Genomic DNA, 24,160 nt, shown 5'->3' with positions numbered 1-24,160 from the left:
CTCCTTTTATCAACCAATAAAATAAGCAATGTACATTTGTAAATTTGTCTTTTTTAATTTCCAACATCCAACAAGAGAATGCTTTTAGAAGATTATGAGTTTTAAAGAAAGGCAACTATATTAGCCTTATTCCTTTTAAATTTTTAAAATATCGATGGCCTTCACTTGCCAAAATCCAAATGTGCATTGTTGCTTAAAAAAAATAAAACTTCAAAAACATCATGCAAAGCTGAATTTTTCTATTATTCTACATTTTATGAATAATGTCAAACATCCGAGTATTAAGGCCCAGTTACTCCCAGCACACGACAACCTGAAAAAAAAGATTGACCAGAATTAGACTTTCCATGCAATTTTATTCTAATATTAAAACGAAAAGCATTCTCTTAACATTACATTACACAGACAAATTGGTTTTTTTTAGAAACCATTCACATGGAGGAAATGCAACTTGTAACATGCATCGGTGTATTATATCGTGAAAACTGAGCATTACATTAAGTTTTACTAAACCCGTTTTTAAGCAAAGCACTTCCCTCACTTTTAACTTTACATTAGAGGTGTCCACCATATTTTAATCTCTTAATAACCAAAATTTAATCTTACCTGTCTGCAAAAGCGCCGTCATCTCTTCTTCACCGGAAGGTTTACAGTCCTGAAAACGATGTAAAACTATCTCGAGCATACAGCAGCAGATTCGAGAAAAATAGAAGACGGACAAAGATTTCCATTCCAAGTTATAGCAATGTGTGGAAAAATGTAATATTACTGTTTTGAAACTTATTTTAATTCAAAAACACTACAGCATCAGTTTTTAATAATTACATTATTGATTTGTTTTTAAATTAAAATTGATTGCAATATTAATAAATATAATTTTCAAGCAAAAATGACTGTTAATATTATTAAATACCGATAAAATGTTAAAATAATGTTATTAAAATGAGTATATATTGCGGTTTGACAATATTTTCAAGGTTATGTTCAATGTATTATATATTAAAGATATTATTTATTACTAATCAAAACAAAAGAGTAATAAAATGTAATGAGGGTTTAAATTAGTTTACAACCCATTTCTCACAACAAATAATATATTTATTTATCTCAATAATAATATAATTACTGTAAAATAAAATTAACTAGGTATTAATTTTCTTCGTATTTTTTTGACCTACCTGATAATGCCAGTTAATTCCGAAAGACGCTATTCCCACGACATGCTACCATTTGCAGTTTCAATACTGTTCAATACAGACGAGTTGGGGGACGGAGATGAGTGACGTTATACTCTGACACTGGCCAATCAAAGTGCAGATAAGGTGTATGGGGGCGAAAAGAAGTGACGTGCCTAACATTCATCCCGGATACAAACAAGACGACAGCATGGATCCGGACCTCGTTGAAAAGTCGTGGTTCCAGACTTCGTGGTTCCAGACTTCTTGGTTCGGGACTTCGTATAAGTGTTGTGGTTCGTTGTTCAGACTTAGTTGTAAAAGTAAGTCGTTGTTTATACTTCGGTGTAGAGGATGTTCCCCGCCGCATATATATAAGCCACGTACGCAGTCATCAGCGTCGGCGCACAAAGCTACTGGGCTACAACCCTCACTATCCATAATGTTAGCCTATGGTTGTGACCGCCGTGCCTGCGACCATGCACTGCACCGTCGACTACCGCCACACGTTCAACATATCCATTCAGCAAGATCAGGCATCCGCCATGTTAGCGGTTGGGCAACTGTACATAGGCAACATTTGCGCGGCAAACTGTACCCCGCAGTTGGCAGTAATACATGTTATGCTACCTTCACTATCGTGGCAATTTTAATTCTCAGAATTGATGATGTGCACAGTTCTGTTACAGTCCTGGGAAGGCCACCCTGGGGAGGACAGGTGGATGTTCAAGATTTGACAATGATGATGTAAAATGTGTACTGCATAACAAAGTATTGATGTTCAGACACATATCTTTTGCCTTCATGTTACTCAGTACACTGTTACTCCTTACAGAGGTACCCTGGGAGAGGGAGGAGATGCCAGCCTCCAGTGTACCACCCATTTCCAGACCTACACACCATGGAAGAACGACATATCCAGATCTATTGCAAGAGAAAACAAGGAGAATACACAAACAATACATCTTTTTACAAATCGGGCAAAAAAAATTCCAAAAATATTAAAGCACAGTTACAACAACATTATAACACAAAAAACAGACCTAAGGATTCCCGAATCCATCTTTTATTTTATTTTCTTGCACTTTAAAAACAGGGACAAAAACACGGCCAACGTGTTTCATCCCCAAATACAGGATCTTTTTCAGGGCAGAAAGGTGTGGAATCCCAGGGCCAAAATATAAACAAGCATTTGCAATGCAATCGGTCTTGCCTTTGGGATCTTATATGTATTTAGCTATGCAGCACATTAGCCTGGGTGCTGAAACATCTACTGTTCTTTAAAATGGAGGGGAAAGTAAAAACCAAACTGAGGAACATGCCAGTTATGGGAACACATGGAGAGAAACACTGCCTATCAGCTGGAAATTGTATTGTCCAAAGCTCTGTTTTTAATATAAAATCAACCCTTCATAGTCATATCACTGAAAATACAATATTTTAATGGGTGCTCGTTGAATACAAGTTTTAATGGCCTGGAATCTAGGGAATGCTAAAGTGACACTGGTATTTTACTGACTTCTGCTGGTTGTTTTCTATCAAGAACGTTAAATAGAGGCAGTTGCCAGAAAATCAATTCTGGTATTTTACTGACCTCTCCTCGTAGTTTTCTATCAAGACAGATCCTTGGAAGAAGCTGAACAAGCAGAAAGCAATTCTGGTACTGTACTGACCTCTGCTGGCCGTTTTCTATCAAGACAGTTAAATAGAGGCAGTTGAACAGGTAAATAAAGTCCTTCAGCAAAGGCCGAAGCAGACAAGTCCTAGGGCTGATTTCCAGATCCCACAAATTACATACAACAGATCTTCCATACAGCGCAAGTGCTGTCTAGGCTCGACCTATAAAAAGGGGGCCAGAAACGTTCCCGTAATATTTTCACAAACAAGTGTCCCATGCAACATATATTCCCAGCCTAAATGCAAGCCCAGCAATCAAATTCTTCTTTCTACAGGTTGAAAAAGCATCAAATTTAAAAAAGATCCTAAATTTCAACTCTAATCGGGAGTACCATCATGATTTACATGTGAAGACCCCCGTTCACAGCAGCAGAGCGTGCACCCGCACTGAGCACCTATTGAATGGGGAAACTATACAGAGTGCGGCAAAACTATATCACAATCGTTCTGGTAACTTTTTGTTTGAAATCCTGGATCAATGACATCAGTTGGAGCCTGACTCCCTACCTCACCTCAATAATTCTGCATCAATACCATCACTTGTTAAACTCATGTCAGTTTTGCATTTTTTGCCACAGGCTCATTTCAATCCATTGTTGCTATTTCTGGTGGAATGTCACAAGATATTTTCAGTTGGGTCCTCACAGAGATGCTAGAAGCACTTTTGAAACATGTGGACAGCTACATCCAGTTCCCCAGACTTGAGGATTTAGCCACTATGAAGGCGGATTTCTGTGGATATGGTCACATCCCAAATCAATTGATGGCACCCATATTGGCTTAGTACCACCACACAATAGGGAGCAAATCTACCAGAACCGGAAGCACTTCCAATCTATCAACGTGCAAGTTGTCTGCCTACCGGATTTGTACATCTGTGTAACTAAAATTTTGCTCTTCTGTCTATCTTCCATCTAGGAGACTCAGCGTATCCCAACCGGCCATTGTTGTTGGCACAACTAAGGAATCCTACATCTGCTTCAATGTGGTCCTGAGCGACCCTTGACCCCACCAGGTAGGTCGCTCCCCCTCCGCACAGCACCACCTGTGTGTCCCTGCCCCAGCTGCCGCTGCTACTGAGGAAGTTCGAGGCCCTCCACCACCCTCAGGCTACCACCTGCGCCTCATCTCTGGTGGCCAGTGGTAGGCCGTAGGTTTGTTCATCTTCCGCTCTATTGTTTTATTGTATTGCCTGTATTTCAATGTTGTGTCTGTGACTGCTGTTGTTCTGTCTTCCCCCGCTGCCTGTTCGTGGTCCGTGCACGTTTTCCTCCCTCTGTTCTCCTCGCTGTCCCCGTGTCTCTGCCCGGTTTTTCCTTCTGTACATCTCGCTGCCCCGTGTCTCTTCCCGGTTTTTCCTTCTGTACCCCTCGCTGCCCCTGTGTCTCTGCCCGGTTATTCTTTCTGTACCCCTCGTTGCCCCCGTGCCTCTCCGCCCGTTTTTGCCTTCTGTTTCTCAGCTGCCCCTGTATTTCTGTGCCCTCTTGCCTTCTGTAACACTTGTTTTTCCTTTATTTCTGTGCCCTCTTGCCTTCTGTGACACTTGTTTTTCCTGTATTTCTCTGCCCTTATTGCCTTCTGTGACACTCGTTTTTCCTGTATTTCTCTGCCCTTTTTGCCTTCTGTGCCACTCGATATTCCTGTATTTCTCTGCCCTTTTTGCCTTCTGTGACACTCGTTTTTCCTGTATTTCTCTGCCCTTTTTGCCTTCTGTGCCACTTGTTTTTCCTGTAATTCTGTGCCCTCTTGCCTTCTGTGACACTCGTTTTTCCTGAATTTCTCTGCCCTTTTTGCCTTCTGTGACACTCGTTTTTCCTGTATTTCTATGCCCTTTTTGCCTTCTGTGACACTCGTTTTTCATGTATTTCTCTGCCCTTTTTGCCTTCTGTGCCACTCGTTTTTCCTGTATTTCTGTGCCCTCTTGCCTTCGGTGACACTCGTATTTACTGTATTTCTCTGTCCTTTTTGCCTTCTGTGCCACTCGTTTTTCCTGTATTTCTGTGCCCTCTTGCCCTCTGTGACACTCGTTTTCCCTCATTTTTTGTACCCTTTTGCTTTCTGTTCCCTTCATCGTCCCTCACCGCCCCTGCCGCTGCGTCCCCTACGGCCCCGCCCCCCTGACTGCCCACTGCCCAATCGCTGCCCCCGCCTCCCACCTCCCAGCTGCTCCTCCCTCCCACCTCCCCATTATGCCGGCCGCTGCGCGGCCACGCCGCTGGCGCGCCCAAGGCAAACCCGTCTGCGCCTGGACTGCGCCCAGCGCCTGGACTGCACCCAGCGCCAGAACCCCTGGCCCCCGCACCCGCCACGACGACCGTCACCACTACGACGCCAGCACTCTGCACGCTCTCAACTCCGGACGGACCCACAGATGCTTCAAGGCCGCCCCGAAACGCACACACGGTCTCTTCACCTGCCGGAACTGCAGCTACACCAGCCTCAGAGCTGACGAACCACCCGCCAAGAGAGACCCCGACCACCTCCGATGCATACTACTGAACACCCGCTCCACACGCAAACACGCCATCGAGGTCTGGGACCTGCTCAACACAACATCCCTGGACGTCGCCTTCCTGACAGAGACCTGGCTGAACGACTCCTCCGCACCCGACATCGCCATAGCCATCCCAGACGGCTGCAAGTTCACCCGCAGAGACCGCACCAACAGAGTCGGAGGAGGAATCGCCATTGTCCACAAGAACAGCATCAGGGTCTCGACTAGCACCAATGATGCGCTCAGCACCGCCGAACACATGCACTTCCAGATCCACCCTCAGAGGCACCCTCGTCTACCGACCACCCGGACCCCGTCCCCAGTTCAGCGACTCCATCGCCGACTTCATCAGCACGCACGCCCTGACCTCCACCGACTACATCCTCCTCGGAGACCTGATCTTTCACCTTGAGAACAACAACAACTCCACAACCCTGATCGAATACTTCGCCAACCTCGGGCTGAAGCAGCTCATCACAACGCCCACCCACTCCGCCGGCCACACGCTCGACCCCGTCTTCTCCTCAAGCCCGCACGTCTCCGTCAGCCACACCACCGAACTCCTCTGGACCGACCACCGCTGCATCCACTTCGCCTTCCAGAAGCCCACCATACACCACCGCACCCAACAGATTCCCCGTCGCTGCTGGAGCAAAATCACCGAAGACCAACTACATGCAAACCTCGCTCTCTGCCGGAAACTAGAGAAGGAATGGCACAGTGAACAAACTCCGGACAGCCACGCAGCACACAAGGACGCCATCCGCAACCAACACCACCTCATCAGGGCAGCCAAGAGGACATCCTTCAAAGACCACCTCGACAACAACGCACACAATAGCAGGGAGCTCTTCGACATCGTGAAGGAACTCTCCAACCCCAGCTCCAACACCAACGACATCCCGCCGTCGCAAGCCCTGTGCGACTCCCTCGCCACCTTCTTCCACCGCAAGATAGCAGACATCCACGACAGCTTCAACACCCAGACAGCCCCAACAGACAGCAACACAACAGACCCTCCGCACACCATCGACCACGACCCCCTGCTAACCTGGGCCAGCGTGAGCGTCGATGACATCATCAAGACCATGAGCACAATCCACTCCGGCTCTCCGTCAGACCTATTCCCGCACCACGTCTTCAACAAAGCAAGCAGCTCCATCGCACCCCACCTGCGCAACGTCATCAACCTCTCCCTCGAGACCGCGACCTTCCCAGAGAGCTGGAAACACGCCGAGATAAATGCCCTACTCAAAAAACCTAAGGCAGGCCAAAGAGACCTCAAGAACTTCCAGCCCATCTCTCTGCTCTGCTTCCCGGCCAAGGTCATCGAGAAAATCGTCAACAGACAGCTAACCCGATCAGGTCCCCCCGTCCGCTCCAACTACATCTGGGTCTAGCGCATAGATGTTACAAGAGGAGCTTATATCTTACACGTGAGACGCTCCCATATGCCCCGATATTACCGCTCTTGGGGAAGCCCAGAGGGAACACGGGTACTTCCAAAGTCGTTCTTAGGCACTGGCACACAGTGGGTATAGAAACTCTGGGTGACTTTTACAGAGACGGTGCCCTCTTAACGTTCGAGGCACTGGCGGAGGACACTGACTTACCTGCTGGGCAATTTCTCCTACATGCCTCTCTTACACGAGCCCTTTCGGCATTCTTGGGTGATTTGACGACTGAGCTGCTGCAGTATCTACACATAATGGGGGCAGGATCACACATAGTGCACTGGCTGGTGACGGCCTTGCTCACACATACGCTGAAACCCATGTTGGCGCTCCATGCCCACTGGGAAGCTGACAGAGGCCGACCCTGGACAGACAAGGAATGGGCAACCATCTTAGCTGGTGCCACTTATATACCAAGAAGCTCTAAATTCAGGCTAATACAGACGTACATAATACAAAGGGCGTATCTTTCTCCTGACAAAATAAACAGATATTTTAATATTGCTACATCTGAATGTCCTCGTTGTCAGCAGGTCGATGCAGATCTGCTCCACATGCTGTGGTCCTGCGCTTCCCTCCACCGTTACTAGCGAGACGTTGCTGCAGCATTGGAGACCTGCACCGACACGTACTTGCCGCCCACATGGGAGATCTGCATTCTAGTGGTCTATGTTAGGTCCAACAAAAACAGAGTTACCTCACGGTTCAGAGACTTAGGACTAATAGTTGCCAAACGCTTGATAACAAAGCGGTGGGGGCTGGCAGACCCCCAGAGATAATCAGTTGGTCGGGCTCACTTTGGACAGTAGGTCTGCTGCAATAAACCCCTGCCCCCTTCTGTTCTGGCACCCCCCTAGTGACACCGGCCCCTAACACTCACACGAGTCTGAGCTTCACCCTAGTATATTAGCATTTTGTGTCTAATACACTACACAGACCCACACCCAGTACTGTAAAGGCTATTTCGATTGAATTTCTTAATATTTTTTTTTTAAATTGTATGGCAGCTCTTTCAATATGTTGTTTGATATGGTTATTATAATATTTTATACTTTATTGGTGTGTGTAAGTATCTCCGTATTCCTTTTATCTTGGGACACATCCGCTCATCGGCCCAGTGCGTTGGCCACATGTGCCTATTTTTACCATTTGCTAATGTTTAGGTAGTTCTTCCATAATGGCTTCAAGGATACCAACAATGCTGTCAAAAGATATTGGCGACTCCCCCTTTCCTCTTTTGTCAAATCCTTCCTTCAATATCGATTAGACATTGTGGGATGGTGCGGAGGTCGGGTAATCACACAAATGTTGTAAGAAGCGACCTATCAGTAGCACACTGGAGTGCTAACACAAAAACGTTCTGCTATATTATTGACGAATTATGATAGTACTGTCGAGATATTGTAATGTACTACTGGTACAATGTTGCTGACATATCTGTCTTGCCATGTGTTATATGAAAATGGACAAATATGGAACAAAAAAAACAATAAAGATATTTAAAAAAATAAAAATAAAAATAAAAACAGACAGCTAACCCGATCCCTCGAAGAAAACAGAATCCTGGACCCTTCCCAGTCAGGGTTCCGCAGCAACCACAGCACCAGGACTGCGCTCATCGCCGCCGACATCAGGACCCTGCTGGACAACGGTGAGACCACAGCACTCATCCTCCTCGACCTCTCCGCCGCCTTCGACACTGTCTGCCACCGCGCACTACACGCACGACTCCACGCCGCAGGGATCTGAGACAAGGCTCTGGAATGGACCACGTCCTTCCTCTCCGGCAGAACCCAAAGCGCCCACCTCCCCCCATTCCGTTCCAAAGTCTCCAAGATCATCTGCGGCGTACCCCAGGGATCCTCCCTCAGCCCGACACTGTTCAATATTTACATGGCCCCGCTTGCACACGTCGCCCGACAGCACGACCTCAACATAATCTCCTACGCAGACAACACTCAACTGATCCTCTGCCTCACCAAGGACCCCATCACCGCCAAAGCCAACCTCCACAAAGGAATGAAGGCCGTCGCCGACTGGATGAAGATCAGCCGCCTGAAGCTGAACTCGGACAAGACGGAGGTCCTCATCCTCGGCTCCAAACCCTCTGCCTGGGACGACTCCTGGTGGCTGACGGCACTGGGGGCAGCCCCGACACCCACCGACCACGCACGCAACCTGGGAATCATCCTCGACTCAACGCTCTCAATGACCAAGCAAGTCAATGCCGTCTCCTCCTCCTGCTTCAACACCCTCCGCATGCTCTGCAAGATCTACAGATGGATCCCGACATATACAAGAAAAACAGTCACCCAGGCCCTCGTCAACAGCAGACTCAACTACGGAAACGCCCTCTACGTGGGAGCCCCGACCAAGCTCATCAAACGACTACAACGCATCCAAAACGCCTCAGGGCGACTGATCCTCGACGTACCACGACACAGCCACATCACCCCCCCAGTTGAGAAACCTGCACTGGCTCCCAGTCAACAAGAGGATATCCTTCAAGCTCCTCATCCACGCACACAAAGCACTCCACAAGACCGGCCCAGCCTATCTCAACAGACGGCTCTCCTTCTACATCCCCAACCTCCAGCTACACTCCGCCGACCTCTCACTCGCCACCATCCCGCGCATCCGAAGAACAACCACCGGCGGGAGATCCTTCTCCCACCTCGTTGCCAAGACATGGAACACCCTCCCACTGAGCCTAGCCCCCCCGTGCCTTGAGACCCTCGCGGGTATGTAGTGCACTTTGCAAATGATTGATTGATTGATTGATTGATTGATTGATTGATTGATTGATAGGAGAACACAGCACCAGTGAGGCGGTCTTTTGGGCTCCAGAAAGCCAGATTCAGATGTCTGGACCGGACTGGGGGTCCTAATACAATATGTGTGCCATCATGTGGTCCAACACAATGTTGTGTTGTGCTCAATGCATGTTATCCTTCCTTCACATTGGCTGATTCCTTATTGTCTATAAACTGGATGTAGCTGTTGATGTGTCTCCTCATTGTAGGCCAATGTGCTTATAGCAAATCACTGACATTTCTTTGTGACTTTCCACCAGATGCAAGCAACACTGGATTGAAATTACCCTGTGGTCAGAAACTGTCGTACTGACATGTGTCTGTTTATTTCTTGAATTGATGTAGGATTTCTTCTGTGGTGTAGGCAATATGGCTCCAGCTGATGATGTAGACCTAATTTATTGTTGCCTATTGTATGGGATATTGTCAGATGAATCCCCTCAGTACGAAGTGGGCATGAATTGGTCCTGGGAATATCTGTCACAGAGTTTGGGTGTACAAAGCCGGTACCAAGATAGCTTGCACAGCGATAGAATGGAAGTTACATGGCTTCCATTGGACTGGTTCCTTGTGGTGTATTGGTCCTAATTCAATATGTGTGCCATCATGTGGTCCAACACAATGTTGTGTTGTGCCCAATTCATGTCATCCTGCCTTCACATTGGCTGATTCCTTATTGTCTATGAACTGGATGTAGCTGTTGATGTGTCTCCTCAGTGTTGTACTGACATGTGTCCGTTTATTTCTTGAATTGATGTAGGATTCCTTTTGTGGGGTAGGCAATATGGCTCCAGCTGATGATGTAGACCTAATTTATTGTTGCCTATTGTGTGAGATATTGTCAGATGTATCCCCTCCTTCCATGTTGTGAAAATCTGCAAGTGATTATGTGATAAGTGACCCAGAATAACTGAGTCATGACTTATTTGCTATGTGTCTGACATCATGTGAGTCTATGATTTGAACAATGGAATAAAGATGTTCTCAGCCAGACACTTGTATGTATGTGTTTTGTGACATGGTAGTGATCGTGAGTTGAACACCATTTACATACAACATATCGGCGCTTCCGGAAGACCCTAGTTTTGACTTTGCAAAGTTCACCTAGTAGTACATTTACATTGTTATAAGTGAAAATTAAAACAGGAGACAATGCTTTGGTGACGTGTGTTTTTAATGACGTGAACAAGGATGAGATAAAGAAATGAACTTAAAATTCAATAGTGCAAACAAAAAGTGAAATCTTCAGTCATGGTGGATGAAACCATTGTAGTAGATTCCAAAGGGATCAAAGACCAACATACTCCTCCCATCAGATATGGAAAAGTGGGCAGGAATAGTCCAACAAAGTGAATGTGTAGCATAAACAGGAGGACATTAGGGTTGAGGGCTCTTACTGGCAGTGGCGGGTGTCTTGCCATCCTTGGCTCCTGGGTTTTTGCTGGATGTCCCCTCCCTCTGACAGAGGGGGAATCTGGAGCTGCTGAGACAGGTGCGTGCAGTTGTGGGCTCCTCTGACAGGGCCTCTCTTTCTATGGCTGCAGCACATGTTGATGGTGTGTGTTAGACCTGGTACCATTGGCATGAGTCTTCCTTCCATTTTTTGCTATTGCCTCCTGTGTTTTTGCTATATGTTTTGCTGGTCTAGATGCTTTGGGTACTGTGCCACTGCTATTCAGTGCCACAGTGCAAGTGCTCCCTATGTTAATTGATGTAATGGATTAGTGACTCCAAGGAACCCTGTTGTCATTTCAGGCCCTGCAAGAGAGATATGATCTCCCGCGAGGGGACTATTTGCTACATTCAGCGCTTGTCTCGTCTCGGCAATGCAACGCCACGGGAGGATGGGATTGTTGGAGCCGCAGACCTCTATGACTGCAGGGACCTTTAAGGCTATCACGTGCCTTTACAGGCGCATGCTGACAGAGGCACAAAAAACGTTCTGTGAGTTGCGGGAGAAGTGGGAAGCGGATCTAGGCAGGGAAATTCCCGAGAAGACGTGGGCCTAGTTAGTTAAGAGAGCCTGGAAGAGCACGAGGAATGACAGATTTCAATTGGTGCACTTTTATGTCCTGCATTGAGCGTACTTGACACCAGCTAAGATTAATCAGTATTTCAGTGCGGCCGCAGCTCAATATCCGAGGTGTGACTTAGAGGGAGCCAATTTCCAGCATATGATGTGGAGTTGTGAGAGGTTAGGGACGTACTGGGAGGAAGTGCTGGATTTGCTATGTAGAATAACTGATTGTACTATAGAACCGGAACAGGGTACTTGTTTATTGCACTGGTTCCCACATACTGCTAAAACGAAAGTGACAAGCAAATTTATAGATCTGGGTCTCGTATTAGCTAAGAGAGAAATCACACTGCATTGGAAATCGGCGAAGGGACCAACTGTGGGGAGATGGAGGGCGGAATTCCTCAAATGGGCATTGAGCGAAGGTATCTTTAGACTACAGCAGGCACTCCGTACTAATAATGAAAAGGCGCAGGCACTCAGCATCGATGTCTGCCCTACATGGATCTGTCTAAGTAAATCCACAGACTCCTCACTCAGGGCAGCAGGGGACACAGGTGCAGGGGGTGCGGTGCCTGGCACAAAGGAGACATTCTCCCGAACACGGGATCCTCCACGGACCTCTGGGATGGGTGCCGATGGGAAGGTGGTGATGGTGGTGGTGGGGCGGTGGCGGGGACAGCCTCACTAGCTGGGGTTTGGTGGCTACTGACACCTGCCTCCACAAGGGAGTCATCCTCAAAGCTGCTGTGGCCCTCAGCTGGGGAGGATGGTGCTGACGAATCCTCGTGTGGCTCCACTCGCCCTCCGTGCCACTGGGTCCCCCCGACTCCTCTCCTTCTGTCCCTGTCAGGCTCTGTGGCTCCTCCTGGTCCGTGGAGCTGTCCCCTCTTGTGGCCGTGGATGTATCTGGATAGGAACAGGAAGAAAGAGAACAACATCAGTCACTTACACTGACTGCACACACCACAGTGAGTACATCACATCACAGGGCAAGCCCTGGCATCATCAGCTGAACACTGCTCAAAGTGCCAACACTGTTTAGAATAAGCCAATTGTCATTCTCAACATCAACCATGGCAAACATATCCCTCCTTGACTTGCACCCATATGTCTGTTGCATGTTGGATGCTAATACCCCAATGTGCCGACATGCACCACCCACACATTAGTCGGACATGCAAGTGAACATGTAGGAGTATGCCACTATACACACAGCACATCTCTTGCCACTGACTCAGTACAGGTGTACGGATGAAGGGATGCCAGAGACTCATTTCACATGCTTGTGATGCATGCCAGCAACACACACAATGATGTTCTCATGTCCTGCTAGTCAATGCCACACTGGGGTGCATGGTGCACACTTGAACACAATGCAGGATCACTCATAGCAAGTTAAGTGCCATGGCACTGGCAAGCCTGGAAAGTCAGTCAACACTGTCTCCTGTCACAGGGACAGGGCATCCAGACAACAACAGTATGCACTGTGTCACAATCATAGCTCAGGGGTAAAGCAAACTCTGCAGATGACAAGTGCACTTGCCCATCCCCTGCAACCAACATATCCAGGACCCAGAAGACCCCACATCATGCAAATCAGACATATGAGTCTCTGCAAACACAACTCCCTGTACATTAGCACATCACAGTCTGCCATGCATGTAACCCAGCTGCCTGAAGTACACAGTTGCATACACCATTGTGCGCTGTCAGATGATCACACACCTATATGTCACACAGGTCTTGTCTCTCACAGTCACATCTCAGATGTCCTTTTGACCCTCAAAATCATGGACACTCCAGTTGGACGTAACAGGAAGCCACACCATAATGACACAGAGGCAGACACCTGAAAACACATGTCACTAAGCATAACCTGTAAGTTGATACACAGGAGTGGGATTACAGAGTGTTTCTAAATGCCCTTGAGGAGGCATGACTGCCCAGGTCTACGTGAAACAGTGTTTGGCCCTGGACAGTAGTTGTCAGGTGGCTAAGCAAGTGTGACATACTTTATATACATACTCCTGAGGCCCACAAATTGGAGTCCCCTGCTGCATGGGTTTGTTTGACATACCCCAGCCACATGTGGCGAGTCAGACCAGCAATTGGAACACATATCAAGGGCACACACAGATCACATCTCAGATCCCAGGCATGGGGTTAACAATTGAACCACCCATGAAACACACAACAGAGTCATGGGAACAGATGCTGTCCGGAAGCTGAAGCATAGCTGACTGTAGGGACACAGTGCCCTACTGACACAAGCAACAGACTGTAGGGGCCTCACCTGTGGAACAGATGAGGAGGGTGCATCACACAATTGAGGGACCTGAGTATTGGATTACAAGACCTACGTAATGTGGAAGTGTGACTAGGCCAAAAGACTGCAATTAGCATGTCAGACATAGTACACAGATTAGGCATGGACTTACCCCCTCCTTGCTGCTGTCTGGCCTTCAGCTGCCTATCCAGGTCCGGGAAGACCACCGCCAGGATCCGGAGCATGTGGGAGGGTCAGGGTCCGGTGTCCGCCTCTCCTGCGTGGAGGTGACAGCTTCAGCTGGACTCTAGCGATCCTCCGGTTCCAGCCACGAAGGGCCTGCCACCTCTTCTGGCAGTTGCAGATCCGGCGCTTGTAGACCCCCACAGAACGAACTGCCTGGGCGATGGTCAGCCATATCTCCTGCTTCTGGTGGGCATCAACCTGTGAGGATGACAAAGTTAAAAGTCCATTAACACACATGCCCCATATTTGTGCTGCACACATTTGGATATACATGTCATCATCACAAAGGAAAATGAGTTACACAGGTAGTGCAACCATGGGAAAGGACAAATAACCTGCATGTCTGACAAGTTAACAATGCCTGGGAAGTTTAAGCTTGCACTAATGCACTTTAGCAGCAGACCTCCTGTTCATTACATGTACCTACACACTTTGGGGGATGAAAGACAACATGCACAATTAGGAAGGCAGTGGACCGCACACTCACCTGCTCCCCTGGTTTCCCATACAGCTTGCTGTACTGTGGAAGGAGCCGGTCCAGCAGGGCCTGGTTCTCCTCCTCAGAGAAGGCTGGGGCCCTCTCCAGAGTACGTGCCATAGCAGGAGCCAGAGGATGCAGAGACAGCAGCAGTGGTAGCAGGGATGTGGTCCAGTAGCATGTAGTGCAGGCAAGTGAGCTCCCTGGGGTCCAGCCAGCCTTATATCTGTGCTGCAGAGGCAGACTCTGTGCCATGTGTCCCCAGTGATAGGTCCAACACGGTTGCATTCTATGAATCTGGCCAATCCATGGAAATGTAAGACTCGTACACGTCTTCTGCATCGTTCAAATCTTCACCTTCATGAAACACTAGGAATTGCAACATTGTTGTAGGCATCCAACTGAATTTCCTGCGCACAACTCGTACAAGTTTTGAATCCGCATCCGTCTCCATGACAGTCCAGAGCCAATGGGTGCGCCCGGCTCGGTCAACTGACTGTACAACGCGTATTTTTTAAAATACACATGCACCCGTCTCCATACGATTCAATGGCCAAGGCGTACGCCTGTCTCGGACCATGCCTGCCTGACGCGCATGCATGATAGTCACCTGCGTCGGACCTCATGGCAGTCAAGGGCAAAGTGAACGCACAGCTCGGTCATGAACCGCGCAATGCGTACGCAGTCACCCGCGTCGGACCTCATGGCAGTCAATGGCAAAGCGTACGCACGGCTCGGTCATGAACCGTGCAATGTGTATGCATTGTCACCTGCGTCAGACCTCATTGCAGTCAATGGCAAAGCGTACGCACGGCTCAGACATGAAACGTGCAATGCGTACGCATTGTCACCTGCGTCGGACCTCATGGCAGTCAATGGCAAAGCATACGCATGGCTCGGTCATGAACCGTGCAATGCGTACGCATTGTCACCCGCATCAGACCTCATTGCAGTCAATGGCAAAGCGTATGCACGGCTCGGTCATGAACCGTGCAATGCGTACGCATTGTCACCCGCGTCGGACCTCATTGGTGTGACTATTTGACGGATTAAACACACAATTACTTGCCAGGGACACCTGTGCACACCTACCACACTACAGCATTGTCCACACAGTGTCCCATGGCATGAAAGGCTGCGTTCCCTGTGTGTTGGCGGGGGGGCAACATTTGGTTTGTTGGGTGGCACTTTTGTTTAGCCACTCCCAGGCTGTGCACATGTACATGGGGGCAGAATCCTTTGTGTGTTGTGCACATTACCACTGTGATGTGCAAATGTACAGTAATGGGCATGAGTCACGGACACAGTTGCATGTTGGATATGTTTAGGACATGTCACATACACCCTGCGTCCTGGGGGTGATGGCATGTACGTCACAGTGAGACCTGTAGCCACAATTCAGATGTGCATCCACAGTCTGTGTGCATGTTGTGTCTCAGATGTGTCTGATCAAATGTGCCCAATGGGAGACAGTCTCCACATCCATGTGGTATATGCAGCAACCTTGATGGTGTGTGTGTGTCTAAGAGACGTACATGTAGGGCCTGCAGGGACAACAGTGGCCACTACCTGTGGGACTCACGCTTGCCTTGTGGTGTGTACGTGATACGCCATGTCCATGCCAGTGTCGATGTGGCAATACAGGGACCCTGGGTATCTGCATGGCAAAGATTTGTGATGCCTGGGAGACATCAGGCCTCACTTGTCACTGTGGTGTGTGTTTTTTAACGTCACAGCAGTACATAGGTCGGGTGACACAGCCAAATGATTGGCCATTGCACTACATGGGACTTATGTGGACATGTGGAATTGTGATGTGAGGTGATGGTCATGTAGGTGACATATGTGTCCATGCCCAACAGCACACACCTCAGTACATAGTGGAATGTCATGATGTATCATGTGATATTGAGCCTGGCCAACCCACATGGGTGAATAAACCGACAATCTTCCTTTGTTCATCTCTATTCTGCAGGGTACCAGCTGTCCATCGACCGTTCCCAGACCTTGAAACCATGCTGGAACGCGACTGCATCAGACGGTACCGCTTCACCAGGCCACTGATTGAGGAGTTTGGCGGAGCAGTTGGCTTCACATCTGCTACCTGGCCAGATATACCCTACAGCACTGACCCCAGAGGTGAAGGTGATGGCAGCCCTGCACTTCTTTGCTACTGGTACCTTCCAGTACACTGTGGCTACAGCAGGTGGTATGTCGCAAACTATGTTTAGTCGTGTGCTACGCGATGTCTTGGAGGGGATGTTGCATTTGCTTGACCTGTACTTCAAGTTCCTTAGCCCAGCTGAACTCCCTGAAATAAAGGATGCTTTTTATACACTGGGGAGGATGCCGAACGACATCGAATCTATTGATGGGACACATGTGGCCCTGATAACACCACAGGCACATGAGCAGGCATACCGGAACTTGAAACATTTCCACTCGATCAATGCTCTGGTTGTATGTCTTGCAGACATGTGTATCACACATGTGTGTGCACGGTTCCCTGGTTCTGCGCACGATGCCTACAAAAAGAGTAGCCGCATTGCAACGCTGATGTCACAGATGCCAGATCAGCGTGCCTGGCTTGTCGGTGTGTACTGATTGTTTACCATTGTGTGTGTTTGTCAATGTTGTATGTGTACTCCTACAAAACTCATCTACTTGTTCATTTTTTTGAGTGTAGGTGACTCCGGATACCCCAACATGCCGTGGTTGCTGACACCCCTCAGGAACCCTGTGACACCAGCCGAGATGCGCTACAATGAGGCACATGGTCGGAGCAGGAGGGTGATTGAGCGGACATTCGCCTCCTGAAAAGCCGCTTTCGCTGCCTGGACAAGACCGGAGGGGCCCTCCCATATTAGCTTGCAAAGGTGTGCAAAATAATCCTTGTATGCTGCATGCTACACAACATGGCAGTGCGGAAGAAGGTGCCTCTCATCCAGGATGACGATGACCAACCTCCGGCACCTGTGGAGGATCCCGGCCTGGGTCACGATGCCAGTGATGATGAGGATGAGGGTGATGTCCGCTCACAGCTCATCAACAACTTCACCTGAATGTGAGTTTCCAGGGTTGTTATGTCAATGTATGGAGTTAGTCTGGAATGTGTTGTGGCTGCTCTGTTGCTGTCTGAGTGTGTCTGTGAGCCACTTGACTGGATGCGTGCAGTGATGTGTCCATTCAGGTGGTCTGTACTTCACAATAGGGTAGTACTGCTAACTTGTTTCTATGTAGGTTTCTTGTGACATGTTTTGTGCATGTGTATTGCATTTTTCTCCTGTTCTGCTGTGCTTTTGACTATGTCTTGTGTCAGTCCTTCACAGGGTAATTTGCCTGTTGTTTGGTCAACACTGACCCCCAACACCCAGAATCCGACACCAGTGTGGGAGTAGTCAATTGATATCAAGTGACATGCCACACACCCCTGGACTACAATTCTCAGACAGTCTGTGACCGTGTGTCCACCGTAACGTACAATTGTCTTGCAACTAGTTTTGAATAAACATGTTGCTGATGTGTAATGAACCTCTGCTATGCTTTGTTAGGTGCGTTGTCTGTCTTCCCACATCTGAGTGACATTTGCTTACCACACCTGTGGATAGGTGTTGTGTTTGGGCATACCTATGTGTTTCAGGTCAACATCATTGTGTGGGATGAGTAACATGGCCATGGTGAGTATGTGTTGTGTTGCCATAGTGGTGTGTTTCCCTCACATGTGTCACATCACCATGACTCACCTAACGTTGGTCACATTGTTGCAGTATTTGGCATGCACTGTGTTGTGAAGCAGATCGACATCTCCATGACACATGACAAGTTGGAATCACAACAGGGGCAAGTATGGTGTACTGGTGAGTTTATTTTCGAACATGTGTGAGAAAAGTGCACAGGATGGTGGGTGCTGTACATTGGTTTTGGAATCCAAAGTTCACATTAGAGTTGGAAGTGCTGGTAGATGAAATGCCCAGAGTAAAGTCCACAGTCATCTGCTACATTGGACCAACATGAACCCTCCATGTCATGTGGGCGAGGTGTGTGCGATTGAACAAGGTGAACGGGTTGCACACAAAGAACATTGTCCAGAACAGGTTTAGAGGCCCTGAGGGATGTGCTGGGACATCTGCCTCTCACATGTCCTTCTTCAGAGGACCCCTCTTCTTCTTGGGGGGGGGATGCTCAGGTGCAGGCCTCTGCGGTGCAGGGGACTCTCCGCAAGAGTCCTCCTCCCTCCCTGTGGCGCTGGCAGATGGTGTTGCAACAGATGTTGTGGCCACACAGAGAGGTATGGACAGGTTTGTGTTAATCTGGCGGAGGCATTGGAGTATGTCCCGATGCACCACAGTAAGGGCATCCCACTTTGCCTCCATGCGGGCATGGTTGGCAGCCTGCTCCTGTTGCATGTCCTTGAGGATCCCCACTACCTGGCCAAATCCTCCGGTGCTATCCTAGTACGCATCTATGATGCGTGCCAGTTGGGGGTCATCATGCAGCCCAGACCCCACTGCAAGGCGCGCCCTCTGCCTCCCACCCCTCCCAGTACCCCTATCCACACGGACAGGACCAGCGGCGGGACGCACAGGTGACACTGGGACCCCTTGGGTGGTATTGCTGGTGGTGTTTGCTGTAGCTTCCGGGGGTCCTGTGTCCCTGTACTGTGGGTGTTCAGTGGCCTTGGTCTGTCCATGTTGGCGGGGTGCCCTGTCGGTTTCCAGATGCTGGGTACAGGGGGTGCAGATGTTGATGCTGCTGGTGCTGCATGATGACTCACACCGGAGGGGCCAGGTTGGTCATCGTCATCCGAAGAGGACAGAGACAGAGTCAAACCAGAGAGCTCAGTGTCCACCAGAGTCTGGGACTGGGAATCCTTTTCATTTGGTGCTGGGTCTCCAGCACCACCTGTGTTTGGAAGAGACACACAATGTAAGTTAAGTTTCTACAGGCATCAATGGTTCACAAACATGACATTTTCTACTGTACGAACAGATGCCTGCCTGTACACTGCTTTTTTCAAGCTTGTCACGGACAGAGTTTGATATTGTTGTTGCCCATTTCCCAGCAGGGCCTTGTGCTCCCCACAACAGAGCCCAGTGTCATACATCTTGTCAGGCCCTTCCCACTCCCTGTGAGGCGAACATGGTTCAGTGTTTGCTTGCTGGGCCATGTGGGTGGGTGTGGATTGTCTGTGACTGCAACTCCCATTATACTCTTGGCTACACCCCCCTTCCCAGCATGCCCATACTTCCTCCCTCTTGACTCTGCTTCCCTGTGAGGGGGTGTGACAGCAATGGCAAGATGGCTGACTGTGAAGTCCTGGTGTTTGTTGTTGCCAAGTTCCCAGCAGGGCTTTGTGCTCCCCGCGACAGAGCCCAGTGTCAGACATCTTGTCAGTCCCTTCCCACTCCCTGTGAGGCGAGCATGGTTCAGTGTTTGCTTGCTGGGCCATGTGAGTGTGTGTGTATTGTCTGTGACTGCAACTCCCATCATGCTCTTGGCTACACCTCCTTCCTAGCATGCCCATACTTCCTCCCTCTTGACTCTGCCTCCCTGTGAGGGGGTGTGACAGCAATGGCAAGATGGCTGACTGTGAAATCCTGGTGTTTGTTTGGCTACAAGTCCAAAGAGAGCCCCTGTGCTTCACACAGTACGGGGTATCTTTTGCTGATATTTCAGAGGTGTGGGTCAATGCATTCTACCTGGTGGGTTGTGTGGAGTTTGTGTTGGGGGGGGTGTCTCAACATGCTGGTAAGTATGGTGAGAGCCGTCAGTCCTCCTTCCCACCCGGCCAGACATCACACCATGAAACGTGCTTCAATTGGAGGGCGTGTAAGTTGTCTTTCAGGATATCAGTCAGTGGTGTCCTGCTTCTGATTTGCGCACATGCCCTACCAGGGCCTTGTGCTCCCCACAGCAGGACCCAGTGTCAGCCATCTTGTCAGTCATTTTCCACTCCCTGTGATGTGGGCATGGTTCAGAGAGGTCTTGATGGGCCAATCAGGAGGGAGGGGGAGCATCATCTGTGACTACAAAGCCCATCATGCTTTTGGATACACTCACTTCACCTGCATCCCAACTATTCCTTCCTATCAGTCAGCTGCACTGTGATATAGTGTGTTTGTGGTGGCAAACTGTCTGGCAGTGTTTATTTAGCTTTGTGCCACTGCCTTGCTCTATTTGTTTGTAGGTTGGTGCATGTCATGAGACAGTTCCAAGTCACTATGAGATGGCAGGTATTGTGTTTGTCTGACTGGCATACACATCTTGGGATGATTATCTATTGGTTACTGTGGCTTTGCTTGCAGTGCATGGTTTCACTGTCCCCTTGCCACACAATATTGGGTATGTTGTTTGTGTACTCACCAGGCTCTGGTATGTCTGTTAGGCCATGGATGCTCTCTGGTGGTAGGATGTCCCTCACCTTCTCCTCCCAGGTCCTGAAGTAGACTGGTTTGGCAGGAGGGCCACCGCCGGTGCACTGACTCAGGGCATGATTTTTTTCGATGAGTTTCTTGACCATCCTGCGCACATCACACCTCCTTTGTGCGCCTTGCTGGTGCTTGAGCGTTCACCTTGTCCACAATCCTCGCCCACATCTTTGTTTTCTGTGACATGGGGGTCCTTTGGACCAATGTACCAAACAAATGTGGCTCTACTCTGATGATCTCGTCTACCAGCACTTCTACCTCACTATCTGTGAACTTTGGATTCTTCTTTGGGGACATGGTGATGGGTGGTGGTGGTGAGTGATGTGTGTGTGAGGGTGCAAGTGAGGGTGGGTTAGTGTTGGTTTAGCTAGTTGTATGTGTGAGTGCTTTTGGTGAGGTGCTGATGGAGTGTGAGTTGTGTGATGGGTGAGTTGTGAGTGTGTCTGTGGTTGCTGTGTGTTGGTGTTTGCTGCTGGCTGTGTCTCCTGTTTGCAAGGGATCATGGTAGTGATTGTAGTCCTTTATATAATTGGAGTTGTGGGTGTGTCTTTGTCCCAGGTTTTTTAGGTCTCGCTGAGTCAGCGCGCCTGCATTGCTTGGAGAGACTTTAGTAAGGGCTTTAAAAAATGCTACCGCCGGCTACAGCTTGCAGTGCACGTGCGCGGGCGCGCGCGCTTCAGCAGAGGCGCCATATGGCGTGATAACTGCTGCGCGCGCACCACTCACGCACATGCACTGCAAACTGTGGCCGGCAGTAGCATTTTTAGCTTGCTAATCGCGGCACCGGTGCTTTACTTTTAACATTAAAAGTAATGCGTCGGTGCCGCGATTATAGCAAAAGTAAAGAAATAGAAACAAACATCTATTTCTTTACTTTTGCTATAATCGCGGCACACGCGCTTTACTTTTAATGTTAAAAGTAAAGCGCCGGTGCCGCGATTATAGCAAAAGTAAAGAAATAGAAACAGACATCTATTTCTTTACTTTTGCTATAATCATGGCATCCGCGCTTTACTTTTAATGTTAAAAGTATATCACCGGTGCCGCGATTAGAAAGAAAACAAGCATTGGCATAGCCAATAGGTCTCGCCTTTGGGACCTTATAAATGTTTAGCCATGCAACAGTTGCATAACTAAATACTTATAAGGTCCCAAAAGCGAGACCTATTGGCTATACCAATGCTTGTTTTATTTGATATTTATTGGCTTTGTCATTGCCTGTTTGGTCCTTTTTTTGTCTTTTTCCATTGGGTTTTGTAGGCATGAAGGAGACGTTCTTTTGACGGAAACAGACGCTAGTGTTGGCTCGTGCGGGCATCTCCGCCTCGTTCACGCTGCCTATCTTCTGTACTTCATAAGCGTCGGTCGCGGAGATCTCTATTACTTGTGGGCCCGGTTTTCTATGCGTGTCGGTCCTGCGGCTTGGTCTCCGTGCGAGTCAGTCTGGCTTTACACGCATTGCATCGTACTGCGCGGATCGGACATCGCGGGTACGGGTCGGTCTGGTTCATTCCGAGTTTGTGTCGGTCGGTGAAACTCGCGTCGGTTTTCCGGCCGGATCACTATTTTCCCTACGGCTCGGTCGTACAGCTTGTATTCCGTACGTGTCGGTTGTAATTCACACCGTTGCATCGTACTGCACGGGTCATACGGCGCTGGTCCATGTCGGTCGGTCTCCGGTCCGAGTCCATGTCGGTCGGTACGATTTGCGTCCGGAATCGGAATCGACCCCTCTGTGTTTGAAAATACCACTTTTAGAAAGTAGGTATTTTCTTGCCTAACCATCCAGCCTGCCTCTGCTAGGTTGTGTATTCCATGTCTGGTTTGTGAGTGACAGGGGCTGAGGGGGCTCCAGGACACAGGGTGAGTCAGCACAAGGCTGAATAGACCTATCTGCATTGGGAGTGGTGGGAGGAGTATCACCTGGGCCTGATTAGGACTGTGCCTGCCTTCCACAATGCTGGCTCCACCTCCTGTGGTGCATCTGATGACCCTGGCCCACAATGATAAAGGAAGAAGTTGTGCACTGGCAGAATGCACCCAGAACTGGTTTGGACTAGGTACAGACACTCTCTGCCTTCAGAGACAAGATTTGTGTGTATAAAAAGGGGGACCAAGACCCCAGAACTTTAGATCACTTCTGGACATCAAGACGGACCTTTTGCCAAGGAGATGAGCCAGAGAATTTGCAGGTGTTTTTGACTTCCCCTGTGCCAGTTGTAATTGCTGGAGTTGGTCTCCGGTGGTTTCTTTATTTCCAAGCAAAGGAGAAAGACTTTTATTTGCAACTTTCATCATCTTGAAGAAGAATCTCCAAGGGCTTGAACTGTGCTTGCCTCCTGCTGAAGTGTGAGGGATACAAGACTTCAAAACCAGCTCCCCCCTGAATTTCCTTGCTGGGAATTCTGGCTGCAGAAGCCTGCGTGTTGTTGGGAGCTGGAAGCGCGACTCAACGAGAAGAAGCGTGTCGCATCCGCAGCTGTCGCATCATCGGAGAATTTGTCGCCACAGCAAGGGTCACCGTCATATCACCGGAGAAGCGTGTCTTCATCCCAGCCGTGTGTCGTCGCATCACCGGAGAGCCGTGTCGCTACCACAAGGGTCGCCGTCGCATCATCGGAGAAGCGTGTTGCAGGGCCTGACGCGGCTCCAAGGTTACAGAGTCGCCGCACAGCCGCCGGGCGTGCACGCATCGTCTTCACGTCATCGCATCGCATCAAGGGTGCCATCTTCTTGCAACACACCAGATCGTCGCATCGCAACCGGGACGCACTCGAGATCGATCGCATCACCTCCTCTCCGGTAAGGAACAGACACATTGCCTACTTTGCGCAAGCACTGAGGAACCGACGCATCGCCTCCCCCGAAGCAAGGAACCGACGCATCGTTCTCCCTGCGAACCTTTTGTGTATCTTGCGTGACGCATCCAAAGGTACTTTGTGAGAAACGTGTTGCATTTACCATCTAAAGTGAACTTAGTTATTTCTACCATCTTAAAATCATTTTGTTACTGTATTGTGGTTTTTTGTCGTTTGGGTCTTGTGTTAAGTCTATATAAAATAATACTTATTTTATAAAACCTGTGTTGTGTCCATCTGTAATGTTTTCA

The sequence above is a fragment of the Triturus cristatus genome, chromosome 7, assembly GCF_964204655.1.
Source record: "Triturus cristatus chromosome 7, aTriCri1.1, whole genome shotgun sequence".
In the NCBI taxonomy this organism is placed as follows: domain Eukaryota; kingdom Metazoa; phylum Chordata; class Amphibia; order Caudata; family Salamandridae; genus Triturus; species Triturus cristatus.
Note: the sequence above shows the minus strand (reverse complement) of the source record.